The following is a 14054-nucleotide window of genomic DNA, read 5'->3' on the forward strand; positions in this document are numbered from 1 at the left end:
TTCCCAATGAATCATCATTATCCCACAGAGCAATTGCAATTGGTAGTTCTACTTGTATATCAAATACTTGTTTTAAAGCAGAAATTTCCTCCACTGAACTTCATGTGGTAGGATGCAATGTAATAAATGGAAAACATGAGTCAAGTAAGCTTGAGATATCACTTTCTGTTGAGGGTGGTTTTCAGAAAAGCATCTCTTGCCATTCTCATGACTTACATCTATCGTTTTCTCTCACATTTGACTTTTGTTGGAATTTTTTTTCCTACTATGTTGATTGAAGTGGGATGTGTTAGTATATATGACAAAATGGAATCATGATCTTGCTGACATGGACTTGACAGGGTGGCATTATCTTCCTTGAAACCACATCAGCTGTGATGTGGAGATTCATACATACGTCGTATCAAACATCTATTTCTAATTTCCCATAATACTACAAATATCACTACACTTGAAGCCTCTCCAATCCAAGAGACACAAACTGCAGGCATACCACCATGCATCTCTCTCTCTCTCTCTCATGTTTTCATATTTTACAAAAATATGGTTAACATGTTATGGTGATGGATGTTGTGCAGGAAGACTTGAAGAGCTTCTGTTTAGTGCTGACATGAAATTGGACCTTAAAGTTGTGAATATGAAGAAAAAGTTATCATTTCGTCTTCCCCAATTGTCAATACTTTCTCGACTTCTTCAAGACTCTATCAAACATCAAAATAGTAGACTTCAGATTCCTCTTAGGTCTTCTAGCACAGATCCATCTATCATTCAAGCAGCATTAATTAGTTCCAACAGATGATCTTCCTTCTGTAGCAAATATACAACTATCCAGTGAAGATTCTCATCAATATTCTGAAAACTACATTTTGAGACAATTAACTTGTTTCATAGCAGCTGAAGAGCCTGTAGCTTCTGATACATCAAAATCAAGTCAATCTTGGATTGGCAGTGGTTCTATTTCAGGTTTTGATGTGACAATATCATTCAGGTGAGATTTATATTTTATACATGATGCTTATTTTAAAAAATTAGACAAGTTACAGTAGTCTAAGTTGATGCTTATATGACATATATATGCTATTATGTCTCCAGATGTTGCTGAAATTTCTGGGGTCTCCACCAAAGAGTGCAGCAAAGGCAATTGCATAATGAAGAGGAACCTGGGAGAAATGATCCAAGATGGTATTTTTTTTCTTTTTCTTATTGTCAAGTTTATTAGTTATTACCACAAACTCCATTGACAACTTTTGTGCTTCATACATTATAGGCATATGTACATTGTGGCAGAAGGTGAAGATAGAAATTATCGTTTGTCTGGTTCAATGCATTATTCACTTGCACCACAGATGGCTCTTTTCAAGGTTTGTAGTTGACTAATTATGTCATGAACAAGTTAATAGCATCATTCTGTTGATAAAAAATTGAACCCTTTTTCATTTAGGTAAAGTATCATTACATCATACCAATGGTTTTCATTAACCTCATTGTATGCCAAATATTAATGCAATTAAACAAATTTTGTTGAGCTTTCCAGCTCAAGTAACAGTGGAACATCACTTTGGAGATCAAATCTGCAAGTTTTGAAGATGATAGTGAGCTGGAGTCTGAAAAAAACCTATTTTACTTGATCGATCAACAAGAAGAACAATTCTTCTATAGCTTTTGTTGAAGGAGTTGTAGAGTTTGTAAGCATACCTTGAAATCCATTCAAGTTTAAAGTATTTCAGGATCTTTCCCTTGCCCATGATCCATTATTGCTGCTTTATTGATATCAAGATTGACAAACTTTCTGTGACAATATATCTTCAACTTTCAGATTCAACCGAAAGGGTCCCACTTCTCCAGATGTCTATGGTTGTTCCTGAATTTATAATCACGTGCTAAAACCAGAGTGATAACCAAACTTGTAACTGAGCTATACTCATTTGATGCAAAGAGGAACTTATGGTATGTGTTTATATTATTTTTTTTTAACAACTTTTTTCTTATTTAGCATTCGAATACAGGAACATGTTTCTGCATCCAGTTGAAGTAAACATTTTCTGGAGATCTTCAAACCCATGGTGTTTATGGAGTGCCTGTTCATTTCTATGCTAGAGTTAAAGAGGTAAGCATAATAATCACATAATAATTTGCATCCAGTTTTGTTTGTTATTGTGAATGGTATACTGAGTTATTATCATATTATGGATCAACAGTTTCGTGTATCAATAATCGAGCTTTCACTTCTGTTTGTGATTGGAAAACTGGAATTCAAAGCTCTGTGATTCTGGGAAATTCCTGCAAGGTGTATAATATTTACACATGTTTCTCTCTCTTTATATATATATATATATATATATATATATATATATATATATATATATATATATATATATATATCCAAACATGCATTTTATGGTATGAGATCTTTAACATGAAATTATGTTGCTTTCTAATTGTCAGACCTAGTCCTCCTTTGTCAATTTCCAGATAAACAGTATGCTAGAATAGCCAGAAAACAGTCCACAACTGTTTTCTTAAGGTACTTTTACTGATTAATTAATTACATTGATATGGAAAGAAAAGAATATATATATATATATATATATATATATATATATATATATATATATATATATATATATTACACACTTTCTAACACTGGAAAGAAGAGAAGATGGATACCACTTACATGTGTGAATGATAATAAGGAAATAGAGATAGATTCATAGAATGCTATTCTATATATTATGTGTTAATGGGCTTATATAAAATCACATATATTTTGACTATCACTATTCACTACAAAGTTATTCTATTACCAATTTACCCTCATATAACATTATTTATGTTGTATATTCTCAGAAACTTAGCCTCCAGAATCAGAAGCATCAAGTGTCTCAATCCAAGTTGCAGAGAGAGGAGACTTTTTGACATTTCCAATTAAGTTTTCACTCTTAAAATCTGGAACATTTGCTTGGAGAACACGCATTGTTTCTAAAACTACTAAAAAAAGATGTGGAGTGTCAGTAGTAAACAGAGAAAAGCCTTACGACTTTGCAACAAAACTACTAAAAAAAGGGAAACTATTTATTTATTTTTCATCAAACTTCTTCACATGAAGGACTCAATCTCAATCATGACTAATGTTTTCACTTTTCAGGGTTCAACAGAAGTAGAAACTTTGGGATCTGGAAAGCAAGTTAATTATGTCTGGAATGATTTATCTCTTCCTCATAAGCTAGTCATCCAAATAAGTGGTAATTTCTTCTTTCTCATTTCGTGTAACACCCTACTATAAAATACATTTTTATAATATAATAAGTTAGATTAAACAACCATATTTACATTCCATCATTACCCTTTAAAGTTGACATAATCCACAATATTCATGACTTAATGTTTTATAGTACCATTTATGGTTAGATATTCATCATATAGCTCTAATTTATGGTTAAATACATTTCCATACCATCTTGTTCTTTTAACTTAAGAATATGTAGCTTTTAATTGTGAAACTGGATTCATATTTAACTTTAATCCAACATAATGTTATAATTTCTAACAGGAATTTACTCATGCATCAAGCTATCAAGTTAGCCCCAAATGGGTATAAAATAAACCCTAACTTGACATTACAATTAGTTTCATACATTGAAGGAGGAATCTTCCCTTTAAATCTTGTTATCCTTGCTAATAACCAACATTTACATCTTAATTACAAACATACATCAAGAATCATCTTCATTTTTCAATCTCCAACATTTACCCCAATTTCAACAATGAAGTTTAAATGTAGAAGAGTGATTTAGATTCTTCAAGAATTTGCTCCCAAGATAGACATCCAAAATTTTAATGACACAAGATTCTTCTTCATTACTCAAGCTCCATAAACCCTAATTTCACCAATCAATGTTCTTTCTTGAATATCATCATCTTTCTTACCCTTGTCAAGGCGCGAGAATGGAAACCCTTGTATAAAGTCAGTCAACGTAGAGCATTAGGGTTAAATTTCCCTTTGGATAAGAAGAAGACAGGAGAAAAGGGTAAATTGTCAAACTTGAGTCACGTAAATGAGATGGATATGGTGAATTTGGGGTATGGATGGAGTTTATGCACATGGCCTCACTAGAGTTCTTAGAATTTGTGAACGTAAAGACAGCAGAAAACTAAATAGACAATTCTACCCTGGTGCTAAAATTACATTAATAAAAAAGCAATTTAAATCTCAAAAATAAAAAACCTTAATATGCCTAAAAGCAAAAGAGTAATAACAGCAAATAAGAATATTTTAAGGTAGAAAATGTTAGAGGACCATTATATAAGTTGCGCTTAAATTAATAGTAATTTTTTTTTTCAATTTTGGTCATTATTTGAGATATATGTGATGTTTTTGTTCATGTTTTACGCAAAATGACTATATTACCCTTTTATTTATAACAAAACAGAAAAGGGTAATTATTTGAGATATTTGTGATGTTTTTGTTCATGTTTTAAGCAATTGACAATATTACCCTTTGATTTAAAATAAAAAAAAAAAACCAGAAAAGGGTAATGCAGCCATTTTACTTGGAACATGACCAAAACCATTACAAAAAAGAAAAACTTTTGTAATTTATTTTTAAATTAGAAAAAAAAAACAGAAAAGAGCACGTGGTTAACAGTCGGCTTCAAATGTGATAAACTTACAAAAGTTTAAGCAGACCCCTTTTCATAATCCAACTGCTGCAAAGAGAACAACAGGTGGGTGGTCTTCAGTCAAGAAACATAAAAATTGAAGTTCACTGTAGAAATTGATTTTGCAGTTTTTCAATTCGATTAAGGTATATCAATTTCTTCAGTTTTTATGGATTTTTTTCTATTGCGTTGGAATTTTTACATGGGATTTTTGGAGAGCCACTGGTAATTATTCTTATAAGGGCATATGTCGATGCAAAAAATCAAAATATGTATATCACCTACAAAATACAAACAAAAAAAGAACATGACAACACAAAGTACATCATAATAGAAGTAGAGAATAGACAAATACAAACTTCACAATCGAAGGTAATCAAAGCAGAAGATACATAATCATTAAAAAAGAATGCGACAACATGAAGTATGCAATAGAAGAGCAGATAATAGAGAAATGCGAAGGTAACAATCAAAGGTAATAGAAAGCTGAAGGAATATTGGAAAAAGGGAGAATATGATAATATGACTTTCAGTAGTTGACAGAATCTGACTATAATTTTTCTTACATCATCCATTGCATTCATCAAATAACCATGAACGTCAGTTGAAAAACATAAAAATATAATCTTTTTCTAAATTCCAAAATGAAGAATCGCCAAAAGTTACAAATCTTGAATAATTACACACGTTAAATGACATAAATTAGTCTTTAAAATAATCAATCAGTTCACTTTATGATACAAAATCTTAAAGAAATTTGACCAACAATAAGTTTGTGATTTGAAAAAAAGAACATCCCGTGATTGATTTAATTAACTGAAACTTCTAAACTAAAACACCATGAATTATCAATGATTAAAAAGCTAACTTCTTTTACTTAATTTTCAAGAAGGAGAGATCAAACAATTGACTTCTTTCACCTAATTTTCAAGAAAATTGATCAACACAAAGTTGTTGAAGAAAAAAGTCTGTAATACTGAAAATTTAAAAAAAAAAAAATTAAGAACAAACTTCAATTGGGTGATTGATCAAAATAACCAAAATTTTAAAGCAAACAACGTCATACTAAATTTGGAAGATCAGACAGTTTTTGACCGAACTTTCAAGAATATCGATCAGCAAAATGTTCCTAATTTTGAAAAAAAAAAGATAGAAAGATGTTTATGTGTGCAAGAAACCAACATTTACACAAATTTAAGAACAAACCTCAATTCGGGGTCTGGAATACATTAAATGACTGAAGAATCGGACGTTTATTTCTGATCGGAAAATCTTGTCTTCATCGAAACTGTATCAAATTGGAATCACGGTAATAGAATCAACACATACACACACCTGGCCCGAAAGCATGTTCTTGGGAAGGACCTGCAACCCACAGTGAGGGGAGTAATCCGAAAATTAAAAACAACAAAACACAAATTAGAAAAAATTAGGGCTCAAACCTACCTGAATCAGGTTCATAATCTCCGGTAATAACTTAACAGAGGCTTTTGCCGGAGGCATTATCCTGCCGGAGCGATGAAGTTGTAGGCCGACGAAATCCGATGAATCAAAGAGATGAACGGTGAAGACGGTGGATGAAGAAAAAACGCATGGTGTAAAGAATTTAGTGGAATAGTGAGGATCTGGAAGGATGAATCAAAAGGCGATTGGAAGAAACTGGATCAATCGTTGGGTTAAGAAGCGGTTGGGTTCTTTGAAGAAGGAAGCAAGATGTCAGTCAGTGTAAAAGGGTAGGTATCGGAGGAACGGTGACGTTGTATTCAAGGAGATCCACCCCGGAACAGTACCCGACCCGCCTAACTTTCATTACTTTATATATATATATATATATATATATATATATATATATATATATATATATATATATATTATAAAAATCAAGGTTTTATGAATAATATATAGGTTTGATTCTTTCATTTGTGGTAGTGTCATAATTTACCAAATAAGGAAAGATTCTCATTACCCAAGTTTCAGTTGGATACAAACTTGGAATCATGCAACGTGTATTGTATGATGAATGAGATTTTTCATCTTTGGGAAATTAAGACTAAGTCCTTGTTCACATGTATGTGTGAATCAAGTGAAGGACTGAAGGATTGGGTACACTAGGTGTTGTGCTGGTCAGATCCACCACAAAGGTTAATAAGATTATTCGTCATGATTTACTAAAGTTTAGCAAATATAGTTATGCTTACAAGTTTAAGTGTAATTCTGAAACATTGGAAAAGTTTTCAATGATTAGCGGAATGAATAAGAAGAATCAAATTAGGCAGAAAGATAAAAGTTTCTCTAATCTGAAGAGATGGGAGAGTACTTGAGTATCTTGTTTTATGATTATATTAGTGATTATAAAACCATATCACAATTGATCCTCTAAGGACACCTTAGTGCATTTGTTGGCTAAAGAGAGGAATCGTGAATTGTGGAAATGATTAAATCAAAAGATAAATCATACTTCGTTCCAAAATAAAATCTTAGAGTCATACTCCAAGATTGTAACTTGAGTGACATAATCTTTAGAAAGTTTATAACACTTGTCAAATGTAGAGTAAAATGTTTTCTACTCTTGTACATTTGAAATTGGTAAGTTGTGATGTCTTGGATAAGACAGAGACCAACTAAGGCCAATTGTGTGAAGTGTTCGTCTTGATAAGAATCCGCACTATCCCTTGAATATTTGGTTCTTGACAAAGAGAATCTTATATGTCAAGAGGTCAGTGGGAGTCTTAAAAGATCTTGAGATAGTTTCAAGAACTAATCAAGAGTATTGTTAATCACTAGCCCACGACTTGAGGTTTGTAACCTGGAAGCAATGGTAGGCCCTTGTGCTGCCGGGTTGCAAGAAATTAAGATTGAACTAGTTTAGTCCATATGAGTTTGGATTTGTCACTGACCGTGTCTTGTGATTATGGTTATGACAAATTCACATGGATAGGAACACATACACCATAAAAAAATCTAAGTGTCATAAGGTTTCTCTTCGATTCATGAAAATGATGGTGAGGAAACGCTTTCACTAAATGGATTTTAAGCAGATAGCAGTTGTGATATTTGCATTCTCATGTCGTTGGTGGAGCGTGTGTGGTTAACCGGCACACTAACTAGTGAGAATGGAAAAAGGTATAGACAAACATGTGACCTATCTAAGGAAAGGTGTATGATTTTGATAAAGTCTTATCAAAGCAATCTCGTATCAGGAATCTGAACTTTGGTAAGAAAGTCAATAAAGTATTGATTTCTAGAAGTCCAGTTGTTTTCTGGATACATGTCAAAGCTAGTGGGAGCATAAGTGTTATGCTAGTAAGATAATAATCATTATGCTAGTGGGAGCATGATGATTATGTTGCAAGTTAGCAATATTAATTATAGAAAACAAAAGTTTCAATTTGCTTTGAAATATTATTTTGCTATAATTAAGGGAGAGAAATTTATACTACATTCCAATTCTACAAGCTTAGATTGAGACTTTGATCAACTTTAGTCAAGAATATATATGAATGTTATGCTGGAATGGTTCAACATAAGGAAATTCTATATATGTTGCATTCTCACAATTCGATTATGATTACGGCATACCTCTTCATAGTTCAAATTATGAGAACATGGCAAATAAAAAATTTATAGCATGAGTCGTGTTCCATATGCTTCGGGTATAGGTTCGATTACATGTGCTATAATATTTATCGATTCTTAAATTTTCCAAATGCCAAGAGCATTAAGAGGGAAAAAAGGAATAGAACTGGATATGACTAAAATGATTAAGCAATTGTCGAGGACAATCTAAGGTTTACCAAAGATTGGTTGCTCATGGACAATTGGAAGTATAGAGTAAGGACCATATTGACATATTTTGAAAAGAGGCAACTCTTGTTCAGAAATGATGGTCAAAATGGGAATATGGAATTGTTTCCATAGGGGGAAGTTATTCTTTAAATCTGTGTAAGATTAAAGAACTTAATGCAAAGAAGAATGTTCAAAGGAATGTACTTTGAATTTGAGACTTCATTCCCATGGAATTGTCTTCCATTGGAATACTCTGTAATGTTTGTTGCCAAGTCTTTGTGACTTGTGTGCATATTCATTACAAGAGGATCATTGTGTATAAGTTTAGAATCTAACAAGATTACGGTAAATGACAATAATTTGGTGTTCTTACATTTATTGTAAAGGATTTGGGATTGTGAAATGAGCATCATTGAAATATTGTCAATCGATCTGCTTCACAAAGAGAGGACCATATGTAAACATAGTGTGCATGCTTGGAGTATGGCATAGCTATTGTTTAGACAAACATAGTGTGCATGCTTGGAGCATGGCATCACTACTGTTTTAATTCAAGTATTAAGTTGTTGTAGGCCGACGAAATCCGATGAATCAAAGAGATGAACGGTGAAGACGGTGGATGAAGAAAAAACGCATGGTGTAAAGAATTTAGTGGAATAGTGAGGATCTGGAAGGATGAATCAAAAGGCGATTGGAAGAAACTGGATCAATCGTTAGGTTAAGAAGCGGTTGGGTTCTTTGAAGAAGGAAGCAAGATGTCAGTCAGTGTAAAAGGGTAGGTATCGGAGGAACGGTGACGTTGTACTCAAGGAGATCCACCCCGGAACAGTACCCGACCCGCCTAACTTTCATTACTTTAATATATATATATATATATATATATATATATATATATATATATATATATATATATATATATATATATATATTATAAAAATCAAGGTTTTATGAATAATATATAGGTTAAGGTGCATATTTTATAAAAAAATCATAATTTTATAAAAAATATGAAATTTATAAAAATGGAAGAGAGGGAAACCCTCTCTCATCCCTTAAAATTCGTTCTCTCTCTCTCTCTCTCTCTCCCACTATCTCTTTTTCCAAATTAGAAATCATTTAAAACAATTCTTACACTCTACCTCTTCTTTTCTCTTCCACTCTCCTCTCTCTCATAGTCCACCACCACTATTTTCTCTTCCTCTCTCCATCAACCACGAAATTTTCCAGAAAATATAATCTCATAACACTCAAAACTTTCATCATCAAGTGTTGTTCTTGAGGTAATCACAAAACCTTCATTCTCCTTTCACTTTTTCCTTCATAACTTTGTGTTTTCATGCACATTCTCTACTTCTACACCATTCTATGGATGGATTATGAACCATATGTTCATAACCACGATTTTTATGATGACGGTGCTAGTATTTCACCCAAAAACCAACATGCAAGTGATGATCTTCAAGCTTAGATGCTAGATTATCAAAGTATGTTGTTAAAAAACTTTCAAATATGGCATAAAAAAGATTTATTCACAAATAAATATCTAAAACTTCTTTTCTGATCAAATCCGATTTTTCCTAGAATCTAGACAACAAATCAAGATGATCTGGAAATTTTCAGAAAGTAAATCATTTTTCTTGATTTATTGTTATTTTTGCAATAAAATAGAGCAATAATTCATATAAAACACATTTGATGGTCAATAAATTCTGGTAAATTTCCTATATCACCTATGAACTGATTAAAGATTTTTCATGTAGTTGCATGCATTTATAAGTCTGTTTTCTGTTGATTTCAAATTTATTTTTGTTGAAGAGAAATAAATAGAAAAATACAGTTATGTATGTCCAAAACAATATTTGATAATTTTCACATCTTCTAGACATCATAAAACCTCCATGAACAATTTTTCAGATTTTTCCAAGACATCATAAAACCTCCATGAACAATTTTTCAGATTTTTCCAAGACAATTTCATATTTTCCCGATTTAATGAATGTTTAAGGGATTAAATTGGTAATAAACACCTACACAAGTCCAAAAATTACAAGCATTTACCAGAACATCTTATATGACATTAAGATGATATATAAAAAGTTTTATGATTTTTATCTTCTGTATTCTATTTTGTTTCTATTTTCCTAAGATTAAATACACATAAATCCACAAAATCAGACTTCATTATATAAAAATCACCTTTTATTTTTTTCCCAGATTATGTACACTGTGTATGAATTTTACAAAAGGTTTTGTAATTTACCTAAACTGTTTAATAATTATTCACAAATTAATTATTATTTAAGTGAATAAAACAATGAAAAATAGCTAAACCGATTGAAAAATAACTTTTATATTTTTCAAAGCTTATATATGTTTAATAACACTGGTACAAAAAGTTAGAAGAATTTTGGAAACTGTTTTCTATTTATCTCCATTTTTGTTAGAATATATACACAAAAATCCAAAAAATCATGTTAAACTGTTTGAAAATCAGTTTTTATATTTTTCCCAGATTGAATATGTTTTATAACAGTAGTGTACAAAGTTTGGAGAATTTTCTTAACTGATTGCTATTTTTCATGATTTCTTATCTATTTAGAGAATTAAATATAAGAAAAATGGCTATACATATCTATAATCCATGAAAATTGATCTGGAAGTCTTTTAATACAGTTAGAACCAAAATCATAAGCTTGGTAATTTTTATTAACTATTTAGTATTTTTTTCATGATTTTATGATTATTCAAGAAGTTAAAATGGTGAAAAATAGTTAGACAAATCAAAAATGCAAGAAAACTTATCTTAAGGTCTTTGACTTCAATTAAAACTGAAATGCAAAGTTTGAGAAATTTTGGAACTAAATTGACTTAGTTTTTAAAAATTTAATCATTGGAACACCTCATAAAATGTTAAATTTTAACATTTCAATAATGAGAAATTCCACTTGAATTTGTTATACAGTAAATTAATTCATAGAAATCTAGATTTCACAGAAACATGTTTCTAACTTAACAATATTAAATTTTGACACAATATTGGCATAATTCTATTGTAATAGTAAGTATACTAGTGTTAGATTTCAATTAGAGACTCATTAGTGTGTAATATCGTTGTAGGAATCGATAGTGGTAAAAGTGGAGCGTAGTTCAAGGCACCGTTTGTATTATATCAAAGCATTGTGAGTATTCACGACTCCCCCTATTTTCAGTTTTAAATGTTTTGGGGTGGAAAAGCATGTCATAAACTATTTATGTCGTTGTATTTATTTTGACTCGTATGAAACTTGTTTGCTATATTTCGTATGTATGTGTATGTTACTTTAATTCATGAGGACTGTATCGCGGTTAAGTCCCTGGAATCTTTAGGCACAACTCATTAACTCTTTTTAGCCTATGGTTATTATGGATAGTGCTATCAGGAGGTAGCCAACTCTTCACTCGCACGATTCGCTTGAATGCATTTTACCATTTTATTCTCTATGTTTGCGATACACATAGTAGTCAATACGGCACGATTTGGTCATTAGGCTTGGGTTGTGAACTCATCAATGGAAACTTGATGCACATATGAATCTTACATCGCATTTTAGCAACGAAACTTGTATACGTATGTTAGCAACGAAACTTGTATACTCATTTTAGTAACGAAACTTGTATACTCATTTTATCAACGAAACTTGTTTACTCATTTTAGCGATGAAACTTGTATACTTATTTTATCAATGAAACTTGTACACTCATTTTAGCAACGAATCTTACATCGTGTAACACCCGATTCCTGGTACGCATTTAATTCCAAGTAGTTTATGATTTTCTCTGGGACTTGACGAGTTGGAGGCCCAACTCGTCGAGTAGAGTCGGGACCCACGTACATTTTAAGTGACCTACTCGACGAGTCGGTAGACTGACTCGGCGAGTAGGTGCTGGCGAGTGAAACCCTAAATCCGAGGGTTTGCACCCTATTTAAACATCTTATCTCAGCCTCCATCGTCCCTTATGCTCCCAGAAGACCTCATATCGAAACCCTAGCCGTTTTTAGTGTGTTCTTGAGCTTTGTGGTGTTATTTTATGCTTTTGAAGCGTGAAGAAGAAGAAGGAAAAGCTTGAGGAGCCAAAAGGAGACCAGAAGATTCCAAGTTTGTGCAACATCTACAGTTCTTAGGAGGTATAAAGCTTATACCTTGTTCATTCATGTTCTAGATCCCATTTTGAAGTGAATTAGGGCTTTTAGGAGCCATTTTTGGTAACCAATCATGAGTGCAAGTATGGTTGGGGGTGAAGGCTCCAGATCTGAGTTTTTGGAGGGGTCTCATGGCATAAAGGTGCCAACTTTATGGTCATGAGAGCCCCATGCACATTTTAGAGCACTTTTTATGGATTTTTTAGCAAGAAACGCCATGCATGTGCACCAAGTTTGAGACTTTACGTGTAAAATGGACATTAGGAGGCCAGATCTATGGTTTTGATGTGTTAAGACCCATTTAAATGGCTTTATAGTAAGAGTCAAGGAGAGACTTGACGAGTTGTTCTTGGAACTCGGCGAGTCGGTGTGTTTTGACCACCAAATCCATTCTGTGAATGGACCAGTTGTTAGGAAGGAAAGTCCCAGGGATGTTTGGATGCGAAAAAGGACCTGAGACTCATGGGACTCGACGAGTTGTTCTTGAGGCTCGGCGAGTCCAAGGCAATCTCCCAACCGTTGAAGATGAACTCGATGAGTTGTTCATACAACTCGTCGAGTCATAGACTGGACACGTTCTTATGAAGGGAAGAACTCGACGAGTTGTTCATACAACTCGGCGAGTCGGATGAAGATGGTCCCGATGGTTTGAATGAAGAAGAACTCGACGAGTTCTTGTTAGAATCGACGAGTGGAGTCGGGGTTGGATCTGGTTAGTGGAGCATGGACTCGACGAGTTGGTAGGCCAACTCGACGAGTCAGGTCAACTAGGAGTTGTCTTTGACCAATGTTGACTTTTTCTGGTTATAGTAATGACCCTGGTTTGGGTCATATGTTCTATTTGATGACTGAAGGATTGTCGTGCAGGGGTTGAGGAGTCGAGGAGGGTCGATCTTTGCACAGAGGACGGTTCAGGCACTACACGACATCGAGGTAAGTTACCTTCCAGTAGGGGTGGGTGTAAGGCCACAATGCCGGCCCACCAACAGGGGTATTTAGTAGATAATTGTCTTTGTGATAAAATTTATTACATTAACATTTACCCTTAATTTATAAGTCAAAATCAAGGTTTTATGAATAATATATAGGTTAAGGTGCATATTTTATAAAAAATTCATAATTTTATAAAAGATATGAAGTTTATAAAAATGGAAGAGCGGGAAACCCTCTCTCATCCCCTAAAATTCGTTCTCTCTCTCTCCCACTATCTTTTTTTCAAAATTAGAAATCATTTAAAACAATTCTTACACTCCACCTCTTCATTTCTCTTCCACTCTCCTCTCTCTCAGAGTCTACCACCACTATTTTCTCTTCCTCTCTCCATCAACCACGAAATTTTCCAGAAAATATAATCACATAACACTCAAAACTTTCATCATCAAGTGTTGTTCTTGAGGTAATCACAAAACCTTCATTCTCCTTTCACTTT

At 32.9% G+C, this 14054-nt stretch overlaps 1 long non-coding RNA gene across 2 annotated transcripts; it reads right to left on the reverse strand.

Annotated features, from left to right (window-relative positions):
* Window positions 1-3532: 3532 nt before the first annotated feature.
* On the reverse strand, window positions 3533-6445 carry LOC145108543 (uncharacterized). Of its 2 annotated transcripts, XR_013708381.1 has the most exons (3): window positions 6106-6445; window positions 5866-6024; window positions 3533-4940 (listed from the first exon to the last, which is right to left on the reverse strand). It is a non-coding gene; the product is annotated as an uncharacterized LOC145108543 (long non-coding RNA). The 2 variants fall into 2 exon arrangements; XR_013708380.1 differs by having other exon boundaries at window positions 3533-6024.
* Window positions 6446-14054: the final 7609 nt, after the last annotated feature.

The sequence above is a fragment of the Lactuca virosa genome, chromosome 4, assembly GCF_052849685.1.
Source record: "Lactuca virosa cultivar CGN04683 chromosome 4, Lactuca_virosa_CGN04683_v6, whole genome shotgun sequence".
Lineage (NCBI taxonomy): Eukaryota > Viridiplantae > Streptophyta > Magnoliopsida > Asterales > Asteraceae > Lactuca > Lactuca virosa.